Source organism: Danio aesculapii, chromosome 14, assembly GCF_903798145.1.
Source record: "Danio aesculapii chromosome 14, fDanAes4.1, whole genome shotgun sequence".
NCBI lineage: Eukaryota > Metazoa > Chordata > Actinopteri > Cypriniformes > Danionidae > Danio > Danio aesculapii.
The window spans coordinates 9,423,543-9,437,329 of NC_079448.1; the positions used below are offsets into that span (position 1 = coordinate 9,423,543).

A 13,787-nucleotide genomic window follows, 5' to 3' on the forward strand; every position below is an offset into this window, starting at 1 on the left:
TAGCGCTGGAAAAAATACTTGACAAATCATAAACATTACAAACAGTCTGAAATTTAACCATTATTTCTTCAAAAAATGTTAGAATTATATTACAGCCTAATGTTACCACAGTAGGAAATTTGTATTAAAACTTTGGTTATACAAATAATCATACACTGTAAACCCTAATGCTGTAACTAATTAATTGAACTGAGTTGTATTAACTTAAATCATTAAAATTCGTTAATCTTAATTAACCTAGATGAGTATGTAGAACTTTTTCTTATTTTTGAGTTTGTAAAAATTAAATCTTTCAAGTAAGGTGAACGATTTTGCTGTGTTTAATTTATACAAAATGTCTCTTTAAAGTTTCATTAACTCAAAATCTTTCAGCCCAGTGATTTTGCGTGTGACGTCATCCAGGTTCACGTACGTTCTCGTGCTTCATTCGTTTTTTCAAGATGGCGGATCGGCCTCGCTTCACGCTACAGTAAGTAAACTATTTACAAATCCAAGAAATATTAAATTTATGTTTTAATCAATATAATCACAGTAACAGTTCAATGTAATGTAGAGTTTGTCTGAATGCGTTTACATGTCGTGCATTACAGAAAACGTGTTTAGCCCCACTTGTTGCTAACTAACGTTAACATTACTGTTTAAAAAAAAATTGAATCAGTGCAACGTTAGCGTTAGTTGTAATGTGTTAACTATGAATTTTAACAGTGTTATAAGGACAAAAACAGTTGAAATCGGCAGATTCAATTTTTAACATATTTTTAAATCTTGGCGCGAGCATGCGTTTAGGTTGTCATGGTGACGCGCGCTCACACAACCGCACGTCATGGCACTGCGCTGAACTCTGTCCAGACTGTGAATGTGGTATTATCTTCGCGATCTGTAGGCACTACGGAAACGAAAGGCGCATAATCATAACTCAAATAATCTCCGCCTAAATACTGAACGGTATTTTCTGATGTTGGGCAAAAACTTAGCCTCAAAACGTAGCTGTCTGTCACACACAGCTTGTTGCATGCTGATCCATACACGAGAGCCTAACGGAGAACATTTAAGCTGTGCTCCTCACCTGAGCAGGTACAGAGCAGAGCTTCATCTCACACTAGCACATTGAGGTAAAGTTGGTTTTATATTCATACATTCGTCCAGTAACAACTTGTGACTCTCTCCATATGTCGTTTACCATGGTACTACCATGTGTATTCGGTCTGAAATCATATACAAGTATGACGTGAAAACAACATTAACGTTACACTTAATGCACAATTTTTTTGACTGAACAATGTTGTACTTTGAAAGTCATTGGCTGCTAATATGATTTTACGGTTTAGAATATGCAAAAACTACTTTTCTGAAATTATATTATATTATTAAGGAGATAGTCTGAATGTGTAAATATAAAACTAACTTTACCTCAATCACCAGTACTGATCAGCACTGATTATTTCCCTGCGATCGAGAAGACATCTCTGCATATCAATGATTACCTGATCAATGCGATCAGTTAAATGATTTTAAATGTCATTTAAGTCAAACATATGTTAAAGGTATGGTAAACGTTTTTTTTCCAATCTATTTTTTTAAAATATTTACTCTGGAGAGAATATATATAGCCTAAAAACAAAGAATGCCTATCTATAACACAGTAATACAAAGTAATTAAAATTAATAAATAAAATAATAACAAAACAAATATTCTAATCATCCAGACGTGGTAAATAAGAAATAGTTTTTCTGATGTGCAAATTTTGCAGCTTAAAATATATTTGTATCTTAAATATATATATATATTTTAGGCTATATATTTTTACATCATTAGACAATAAGGTAAGTTTTGTTATTTCTAGCTTTTAAAAACAGGCCTTAAATTTATTTGTCGTTCTATTCAGTTTTCAAAATTTCAATACTGTTTAAGTCAAATCCGTGTTCATCGAATCAAAGCAACTAACATGATGATCAGCTCTATTGCTAACCGTTTTGGGGGTTGACGTTAGACATCATGCAATTGTACTACTTCCACTCTCAGCTGAATGACACTGTGACTTTGTGTACATACAGAATTGAAGGTCGGTTGTTGCTGACTACAGAAAGGTTCTTATATGGAGGCATGTAAAAGGTGGGTAAAATATTCATTTTGTACTACTATGCCTGGCATATCCAGTTAAAATAAATATTACAGTGTATTTGCAATGATACTTTTGCAGCAAGGAAAGTGAAACTTCAGCTAGACCTTGAGTTCAGTTTACAATATGAAGATCCTGATATCAACATCTGATCTGATCAACACCTGATTTTCATCTGAGGTAAAAAAATAAATAAGTAAATGAAACAATGATAATATTAATATATTTTTTCTAGCATTATATATTTTGTAGTGTGGGTTTGTTTTATGAAATTTTCTCTTGTTTTTTTTAGCTGCAGAGTACCAACATGTTACAAATGAGAATTTTCCCCACAAATTCTTTGGACAACCGCACCACCACCTATTTCATTTGATGACAATTTTAAGGCAAACAGCATCCAAAACTGACAAGACAGCAGATACCCTGGCTAATCTTTTGAAGGTTTATGATGAGCAGGTATGTTTAGGGTCATGCATTAAAGTATTAATTAAAATATGAATATATATTTTATTTAGATTTTTTTTTTCTTAATTTTTGTCTTTGCAGGAACTGCATGATGTCAGTTCATGATGGACTACTGTTATCAGAGGTCTTTTGGTCTTGCTGCGTGAGCGTGACTGGGGATTCTTTAGGACCACCCTGGTAAGACTTGAAAAGATGAAAGTTGAGGAGCAACTTTTACTTAACATATTTGTAATCATGACTTGTTGATGAATCATGTAAAATTGGCTCAGTCATATTGATATTGTCCTAACATTAATATCCTTGAATTATATTTAGATTAATAATCCTGAAACGCTGACTGAAGATGCTTTATTGGCCCTGCAGTCACTGAGGGTCTCTGCTGTCCTGAAGAATGAATTGGACACCACCCACAGCACACTTCCAGACCTTTTTTGTCTTGTTTGAATTAATGTATGCTCTTCACTCAGTATATAGTAAAGGACTTTGAACTTGTACAAAAAGTTTCGCTTGGCATGGATGATAGAAAATAGAAAGTCGATTAGCATAGAATCCTTAAAGAATGAGTTGATGTAGAGCCTTTTTTGTACTCAATAAAGACTGTCACTGGGGTAGTAACTTCAAAACATGTGTGAACCTTTAATTGGTAATGGTGCATTTTATTATATATATATATATATATATATATATATATATATATATATATATATATATATATATATATATATATAGGGATAGATTGTCCAAAACGTAAAATTCTGTCATTTACTTACTCTTCACTTGTTCCAAACCTGTTTGAATTTCTTGCTTCTGTTGAACACAAAAGTTATTTTGAGGCATTGACTTTCTAATAGGAAAACAAATACTGTGGAAATCAGTGGTTCCAGGTTTCAGCTTTTTTGTCAAAAATAACCTTTTAAGTGTTTAACAGAAGATAGAAACTCAAACAGGTTTGGAATAAGTTAGAGTAAATGACAGAATCATAGTTCAACCAAGACTGAATATTTATATTTATATATATATATATATATATATATATATATATATATATATATATATATATATATATATATATATATATATATATATATATTTATATATATATATATATATATATATATATATTTATATATATATATATATATTTATATATTTATATATATATATATATTTATATATATATATATTTATATATATATATATTTATATATATATTTATATATATATATATATATATATTTATATATATATATATATATATATATATATATATATATATATATATATATATATATATATATATAAATAAAACATTTGATAGTTACTGTGCCAATGACTTTTTTTCTTCTAAACAAGAGTCACTTCACAGAATATGCACTTATTCTTTATTAACGAATGCTTTATTAACGAAGACTAAGTTTTGTAGTTCTTATTAATCTTATTATTTAATTTTGTCAAACTTATAGTGTTTTTTTTTTTCTTGAAGCTCTTGTTTGATATATTTGCATTTTGGGAAATTCTTATTAATTTTAGAATAGTGTTTATTTTAAATCTCCTAATGTCTAACTGTTTTTATTGTTTCATGACATTTGTAATTGCACAGGAGGCACATTTGTACTGTTGGACATTTTTTCTTTAAAAATAAATGTCTAAAATGGTATTGTCTGTGTGTTTAAAATTACAGATGTATTTTGATAGATTTATGGGGTTTAAAGATTAAAATTATGGCTAATTTCATTTGTGAAACTGAGATGGAGAAGTTAATTTAATAAAAATGCTATCAAAATGTATGAGCTGGGTGACTTGAGTATTTAAAGTTGAAGGAAATTAAAACAATTAGATTAATTACTATTAAAATGTATGAGCTTGGTGACTTGAGGATTTAAAGTTTGGAGAAATTAAAACAATTAAGTTAATTGCTATTAAAATGTATGAGCTGAGTAACTTGGGTATTTTAAGTTAGGAGAAGTGTCTTGCATGAGTACAACAAACTCAAAACTTGATGTTTCTGTTTACTTAAAATAGAAAATTTCATAACTTAAAAAATTTGACGTAACTGATTACCTCAAATTTTTTGAGTTTTGTCAACTTATTCGGGATTACAGTGTAGGGTGTGTGTGCATATGTATGGAGTGTACAAATGTATATGTATGGATTGTACCATGTGTATAGGGTGTATTGTGTGTATGGATTGTACCATATGTATAGGGGGTGTGTGCATATGTATGGAGTGTATCACGTATAGGGTGTGTGTATATATGTAAAAAGTGGATTGTGTATATGTATGGATTGTACCATTTGTATAGGGTGTGTATGTATGGAGTGTATTGTGTGTGTGTATGTATGGATTGTACCATGTGTATATGTATAGGGTGTGTGTATCATGTATGGATTGTACCATGTGTGTGCATATGTAAAGATAGTATATGTATGGAGTGTATCATGTGTGTATATGTATAGAGTGTGTGTGCATATGTATGGAGTGTATCATGTGTGTGTATATATATAGGGTGTGTGTGCATATATATGAAGTGTACCATGTGTATAGAGTGTTTGCATTCATCAACTTCCAGTAGCTCAGTGGATGCGTGACTCACTTCTCACCCTAGAGACCCAGGTTCAATCTGAATGTATCATGAGTATGTATAGATTGTATTATGTGTGTATATGTATAGGGGGTTTATATGTATAGAGTGTTTACATTTACCAACAAGATGCATGGAGTGTACATGTATGGACATTGACATATGTGTATATGTATGGATTGTGCCATGTTTATATGTACAGGGTGTGTGTGTGTGCATATGTATGGACTGTATCATGTGTGTGTATGTAAAGAGTATATGATGTGTGCATATGTATGGACTGAATTATATGTGTTTATATGTATGGATTGTACTGGGTGTGTACACATATGTATGGAATGTATCATGTGTGTATATGTTTGGATTCACCCTATACAGACTGAGGAACAGCTTTTTCCCCAGAGCTGTCTTCCTTTTGAACTCTGCCCCTCACTGACTCTTTTGCCCCCCCAATACACCCCCACAATCCTCTAACTTATACTCCTCACAATCACTGCACTATTTAACATTTGCACATTTAAAGTTTGCACATATTCATTGCACTGATTTACTTATTTGAACTGTACATACCCACTGCACATGGATATTTGTAATTATGTTTATCTGTCTGCACACTTCTGCTATTAATAGCATCCTGTACATATATTCATTTATTATAAATCTGTTCATAGCTAATACAACCTGTATATAATGTTCATAGTACATCCATCTGTAAATATTACCATAGTTTTTCTATAACTGCACTTTATAACTTATACCTGTATCCTGCACTTGCTGCTATTGCACTGCTGGTTAGACCTAAACTGCATTCCGTTGCCTTGTACTTGTACATGTGTAATGACAATAAAGTTGAAACTAATCTAATCTAATCTTATATGTATGGATTTTACCGTGTGTATATGTATAGAATATTTGTGTATATGTGTAGAGTGTATCATGTATGAAGTGTTTGCACGGTACAATCCAATGAAAGAGTATGTCATGTGTGCATATGTATGGACTGTATCATGTGTGTGTGCATATGTATGAAGTGTATCATGTGTGTATATGTATGGAGTGTATCATGTGTGTATATGTATAGGGTGTGTATATATGTAAAGAGTGGATTATGTGTGTAGAGTGTATCACGTGTGTCAAGTGTATATGTATAGTGTTTGCATGTGTACGGGGTGTATCCTGTGCGAATATGTATGAAGTGCCTTATGTGTCAAGTGTATCATGTATGGAGCGTACCATGCGTATATGTATAGTGTGTTTGCATTTACCATCTTCCAGTAGCTCAGTGGATGCGTGATTCACCTCTCACCCCAGAGACCCGGCTTCTATCCCAGACCCTGACAGGAATGTATCATGTGTGTATATGTATGGACTGTGTCGTGTGTGTAGGGTGTGTACCAATGTATAGAGTGTATCACGTCTGTATGGAGTGCATCATGTGTATATGTAAAGAGTATATCATGTGTATATGAATGGTGTGTATGTATGTATGGACTGTGTTATATGTGTATATACTGTATCACATGTGAATATGTATGGAGTGTATCATGTGTGTATATGTGTGGACATTATCGTATGGATTGTGCCATGTTTAAATGTATAGTGTGTGTGCATATGTATGGAGTGTATATGTATGGACATTATCATATGTATGGATTGTGCCATGTTTAAATGTATAGGGTATGGTGTGTACATATGTATAGAGTGTATATGTATGGATAGTACATATGTATTGTGTGTGTGGGTATATGTAGGGATTGTACTATATGTATAGGGTGTGTGTGCATATGTATGGAGTGTAACAGGGGTGTGTGCATATGTATGGAGTGTATCATGTATAGAGTGTACCATATGTATAGGGTGTGTGTGTATATATGTAAAGAGTGGATAATGTGTGTCAAGTGTATATGTATAGCGTGTTTGCTTATGCATGGGGTGTATCCTGTGTGAATATGTATGAAGTGCATTATGTGTCAAGTGTAGACTATCGGAAAAAATATAGCTTAAAGGGGCTAATAATATTGACCTTAAAATTTTTTTTTACTAAAAACTGCTTTTATTCTAGCTGAAATAAAACAAATCAGACTTTCTCCAGAAGAAAAAATATTATCAGACATACTGTGAAAATTTCCTTGCTCTGTAAAACATAATTTGGGAAATATTAAAAATAAAAAATTCAAAGGGGTGCTAATAATTCTGATTGCAATTTTATTTTGGATACTCTACCCACCTCTGGCAATTGATACAATGCATTTACAAGCAATGTGTATATGTATAGAGTGTTTGCATTTACCAACTTCCAGTAGCTCAATGGATGCGTGATTCACCGCTCACCCCAGAGACCCGGGTTCTATCCCAGACCCTGACAGGAATGTATGACAGGATAATAATTTAATTTATTAAAACGAAAACAAGAATAACCATAAATACTATTATCAATATTGCTAGTAGTAATGTATATTTAAACATTAAATGTTTTATTAAATATATAACAATAATTATTTTATTTTAGTTATATTTTTGTTAAACTTGTTTTATTTTGTAACTTGTTTTGAACAAAAATTGTATAAAAAAACGAATAAAAACTAATAAAAACACAACTGAAAGTAAATCAACAAAATCATTATTATTGTTAATAAAATTATAATCAATTCAAAGTAACAGTAATAAGTAAATGTTTACACAAAACACTGATAAAAGCAGTTGAGAGTATAATAAAAATAAATTGATGGGGTAAATGAATCAACCCAGCAGCCGGATTACATCAGCCCAGCTGTAAAATCCTGATCCACCACTTTATTACTCAAAAAAAAACAATAGTGCTTGCTCAAGTTGCTTCACTTTTGAGGGCTTATTAAAAAAAGTATTGAAATGTCTGGATAAACTCTTTGATATGTTGAATTAAAAGCCATTATTCCTGCATGAGCAGTGTTTAAGTGTTGTGAATGATCTCTGTTTTTAGGACTGGTTCAGACTTGTTTCTCTTGTTCTGTGTGTTTGTGGATAATAAAGCTGCTAGTCTGTGGAAAACGTCTTCTCTGGAAGAAGAAAAGCCTTTTCGACAGCATTTATTGAGAATAGATTTCTTCATTATAAGGAAAAGCTTTACACTGGCATATATGATTATAAAAACATATTGTGTATGAGAGTACGAAATCATCCACTAAGTTAAACTGCTGTAAAAAATGTATCAGGTAAATATATATGTATATAAAATGCATATTTCTAATCTGCCAATCACATGGCAGCAACTTAATGAAATTAGGCTTGTAGACATGGTCAAGATGATCTGCTGTAGTTCAAACTGAGCATCAGAATGGTGAAGAAAGGTGATTTAAGTGACTTTGAACGTGGCATGGTTGTTGGTGTCAGACGAGCTGGTCTGAACATTTCAGAAATTGCTGATCTACTGGGATTTTCATGCACAACCATCTCTAGGGTTTACAGAGAAAGGTCAGAAAAGAGAAAATATCCAGTGAGCGGCAGTTCTGTGGGCGCAAATACCTTGATGATGTCAGAGGAGAATGGCCAGACTGGTTCCAGCTGACAGAAAGGCAACAGTAACTCAAATATCCACTCGTTACAACAGAGGTGCAGAAGAGCATCTCTGAATGCACAACTCGTCCAACCTTGAGGCGGATGGGCTTCAGCAGCAGAGAACTACACCAGGTGCTCCTCCTATCAGCTAAGAACAGAAAACTGAGGCTACAAATTGCACAGGGTCACCAAAATTGGACAATAGAAGATTGGAAAAACGTTGCCTGGTCTGATGAGTCTTGATTTCTGCAGCGACATTCGGATGGTAGGGTGAGAATTTGGCGTCAACAACATGAAAGCATGGATCCATCCAGCTTTGTATCAATAGTTCAGGCTGGTGGTGGTGGTGTAATGGTGTGGGAGATATTTTCTTGGCACACTTTGAGCCCATTACTAATAATTAAGCATCATGTCAACGCCAAGGCATACCTATCCATCCCTTTATGACCAGTGTAACCATCTTCTGATGGCTACTTCCAGCTGAATAACGCGCCATGTCATAAAGCACAAATCATCTCAGACTGGTTTCTTGGACATGACAATGAGTTCACTGTACTGAAATGGGCTCCACAGTCACCAGAACTCAAACTCAATAAAGCATGTGATTAAAGTTTGGAATGTGATGGAATGGGAGATTTGCATCATGGATGTGCAGCTGACTAATCTGCAGCAACTGCGTGATCATCTGCGTGATCATGCGTATCATGTCAATATGGACCAAAATCTCTGAGGAATATTTCCAGTGACTTGTTGAATCTATGCCACAAAGGGTAAAGGCAACTTCCTCAGTGGATGCGTGACTCACCTCTCACCCCAGAGACCCGGGTACTATCCCAGACCCTGACAGGTGTATATCATGTGTAAATGTGTGGAGTGTATCATAAGTATGCATATAAATCGAGTGTATCATGTGTGTATATGTATAGGGTGTGTGTGTGCATATGTATGGAGTGTATCATGTGTGTGTGTATATATACAGGGTGTGTGTGCATATATATGAAGTGTACCATGTGTATAGAGTGTTTGCATTCATCAACTTCCAGTAGCTCAGTGGATGCGTGACTCACTTCTCACCCTAGAGACCCAGGTTCAATCTTAATGTATGGAGTGTATCATGTGTGTATATGTATGGACATTATCATATGTATGGATTGTGTGTGTATAGGGTGTGTGTGTATGTGTATATGTATGGATTGTACCATATGTATAGGGTGTGTACATATGTATGGAGTGTATTGTGTGTTTATGTATGGATTGTACCATATGTATAAAGTGTGTGTGCATATGTATGGAGTGTAACGGGGGTGTGTGTGCATATGTATGAAGTGTATCATGTGTGTATGTATGGATTGTACCATGTGTGTGCATAAGTAAAGAGTGTATATGTATGGAGTGTATCATGTGTGTATATGTATAGAGTGTGTGTGCATATGTATGGAGTGTATCATGTGTGTGTGTGTGTATATATACAGGGTGTGTGTGCATATATATGAAGTGTACCATGTGTATAAAGTGTTTGCATTCATCAACTTCGAGTAGCTCAGTGGATGCGTGACTCACTTCTCACCCTAGAGACCCAGGTTTAATCTGAATGTATCATGAGTATGTATATGTATAGATTGTATTATGTGAGTATATGTAAAGGGGGTTTATATGTATAGAGTGTTTGCATTTACCAACTTCCAGTTGCTCAGTGGATGTGTGAATCACCGCACACCCCAGACCCTGACAGGAAAAAATTATGTGTGTATATGTATGGACTGTGTCGTATGTGTGTGTATGTATAGAGTGTGTACAAATGTATAGAGTGTATCACGTCCGTATGGAGTGCATAATGTGTATATGTAAAGAGTATATCATGTGTATATGAATGGAGTGTATCATGTGTGCATATGTATAAAATGTGTGTGTGTGTATGGACTGTATTATATGTGTATATACTGTATCATATGTGTATATGTATTGAGTGTATCATGTGTGTATATGTATGGACATTATCATATGTATGGATTGTGCCATGTTTAAATGTATAGGGTGTATGTGTATATGTATGGACTGTACCATATGTATAGGGTGTGTACATATGTATGGAGTGTATTGTGTGTGTATGTATAGGGTGTGTGGGTATATTATGGAGTGTAACGGGGTGTGTGCATGTGTATCATGTATAGAGTGTACCATGTGTATATGTATAGTGTATCTGCATTCATCGACTTCCAGTAGCTCAGTGGATGCGTGATTCACCTCTCACCCCAGAGACCCGGGTTCTATCCCAGACCCTGACAGGAATGTATCATGTATGTGTGTGTGTGTGTATAGGGTGTGTACAAATGTATAGAGTGTATCACGTCTGTATGGAGTGCATAATGTGTATATGTAAAGAATATATCATGTGTATATGAATGGAGTGTATCATGTTTGTGTATGTATGGACATTGACATGTGTATATGTATGGATTGTGCCATGTTTATATGTATAGGGTGTGTGTGCATATGTATGGACTGTATCGTGTGTGTATGTAAAGAGTATATCATGTGTGCATATGTATGAATCATATGTGTATGTATGGATTGTACCATGTATGTGCATATGTAAAGAGTGTATATGTATGGAGTGTATCATGTGTGTATATGTATGGACATTATCATATGTATAGGGTGTATATGTATGGATTGTACCATATGTATAGGGTGTGTACATATGTATAGAGTGTATGTATAGGGTGTGTGGTTATATGTATGGATTGTACCATATGTATAGGGTGTGTGTGCATATGTATGGAGTGTAACGGGGGTGTGTGCATATGTATGGAGTGTATCGTATGTATGTATGGACTGTATTATATGTGTATATACTGTATCATATGTGTATATGTATGGAGTGTATCGTGTATATGTATGGACATTATCATATGTATGGATTGTGCCATGTTTAAATGTATAGGGTGTGTGTGCATATGTATGGAGTGTACAAATGTATATGTATGGATTGTACCATATGTATAGGGTGTGTATGTATGGATTGTACCATGTGTATATGTATAGGGTGTGTGTGCATATGTATGAAGTGTGTATGTATGGATTGTACCATGTGTGTGCATATGTAAAGAGAGTATATGTTTGGAGTGTATGTGCATATGTATGGAGTGTATCATGTGTGTGTGTATATATACAGGGTGTGTGTGCATATATATGAAGTGTACCATGTGTATAAAGTGTTTGCATTCATCAACTTCGAGTAGCTCAGTGGATGCGTGACTCACTTCTCACCCCAGAGACCCGGGTTCTATCGTGGACCCGGGTGTGTGGTTATATGTATGGATTGTACCATGTGTATATGTATAGGGTGTGTGTGTGCATATGTATGGAGTGTATCATGTATAGAGTGTGTCTGCATTCATCAACTTCCAGTAGCTCAGTGGATGCGTGATTCACCTCTCACCCCAGAGACCCGGGTTCTATCCCAGACCCTGACAGGAATGTATCATGTGTGTATATGTATGGTTTGTGTGTGTATGTATAGATGTATAGGGTGTGTACAAATGTATAGAGTGTATCACGTCTGTATGGAGTGCATAATGTGTATATGAATAGAGTGTATCATGTGTATGTATGTATGGACTGTATTATATGTGTATATACTGTATGGAGTGTATCGTGTGTGTGTATATGTATGGACATTGTCATATGTATGGATTGTGCCATGTTTAAATGTATAGGGTGTGTGTGCATATGTGTGGAGTGTACAAATGTATATGTATGGATTGTACCATATATATAGGGTATGTGTATATGTATAGGGGGTGTGTGCATATGTATGAAGTGTGTATGTATGGATTGTACCATGTGTGTGCATATGTAAAGAGTGTATATGTATGGAGTGTATCATGTGTGTATATGTATAGAGTGTGTGTGCATATGTATGGAGTGTATCATGTGTGTGTATATATAGGGCGTGTGTGCATATATATGAAGTGTACCATGTGTATAGAGTGTTTGCATTCATCAACTTCCAGTAGCTCAGTGGATGCGTGACTCACTTCTCACCCTAGAGACCCAGGTTCAATCTGAATGTATGGAATGTATCATGTGTGTATATGTATGGACATTATCATATGTATGGATTGTGTGTGTATAGGATGTGTATATGTATGGATTGTACCATATGTATAGGGTGTGTACATATGTATGGAGTGTATGTATAGGGTGTGTGGTTATATGTATGGATTGTACCATGTGTATATGTATAGGGTGTGTGTGCATATGTATGGAGTGTAACGGGGGTGTGTGCATATGTATGGAGTGTATCATGTATAGAGTGTACCATGTGTATGTGTATGTATAGGGTGTGTGGGTATATGTATGGAGTGTGTCATGTGTATATGTATAGAGTGTTTGCATTCATCAACTTCCAGTAGCTCAGTGGATGCGTGACTCACTTCTCACCCTAGAGACCCAGGTTCAATCTGAATGTATCATGAGTATGTATATGTATAGATTGTATTATGTGAGTATATGTATAGGGGGTTTATATGTATAGAGTGTTTGCATTTACCAACTTCCAGTTGCTCAGTGGATGTGTGAATCACCGCACACCCCAGACCCTGACAGGAAAGTATCATGTGTGTATATGTATGGACTGTGTCGTATGTGTGTGTATGTATAGAGTGTGTACAAATGTATAGAGTGTATGGAGTGCATAATGTGTATATGTAAAGAGTATATCATGTGTATATGAATGGAGTGTATCATGTGTGCATATGTATAAAATGTGTGTGTGTATGGACTGTATTATATGTGTATATACTGTATCATATGTGTATATGTATTGAGTGTATCATGTGTGTATATGTATGGACATTATCATATGTATGGATTGTGCCATGTTTAAATGTATAGGGTGTATGTGTATATGTATGGACTGTAACATATGTATAGGGTGTGTACATATGTATGGAGAGTATTGTGTGTGTGTGTATGTATAGGGTGTGTGGGTATATGTATGGAGTGTAACGGGGTGTGTGCATGTGTATCATGTATAGAGTGTACCATGTGTATATGTATAGTCTGCATTCGTCGACTTCCA

At 34.5% G+C, this 13,787-nt stretch overlaps 1 long non-coding RNA gene across 2 annotated transcripts; it reads left to right on the plus strand.

Annotated features, from left to right (window-relative positions):
- The first annotated feature begins 757 nt into the window (after positions 1–757).
- Positions 758–2,915, plus strand: LOC130240892 (uncharacterized). 2 transcript variants are annotated; one of them, XR_008838811.1, is made up of 6 exons: positions 758–1,112; positions 2,056–2,113; positions 2,202–2,300; positions 2,413–2,576; positions 2,667–2,762; positions 2,901–2,915. It is a non-coding gene; the product is annotated as an uncharacterized LOC130240892 (long non-coding RNA). The 2 variants fall into 2 exon arrangements; XR_008838810.1 differs by having other exon boundaries at positions 758–1,074.
- Positions 2,916–13,787: the final 10,872 nt, after the last annotated feature.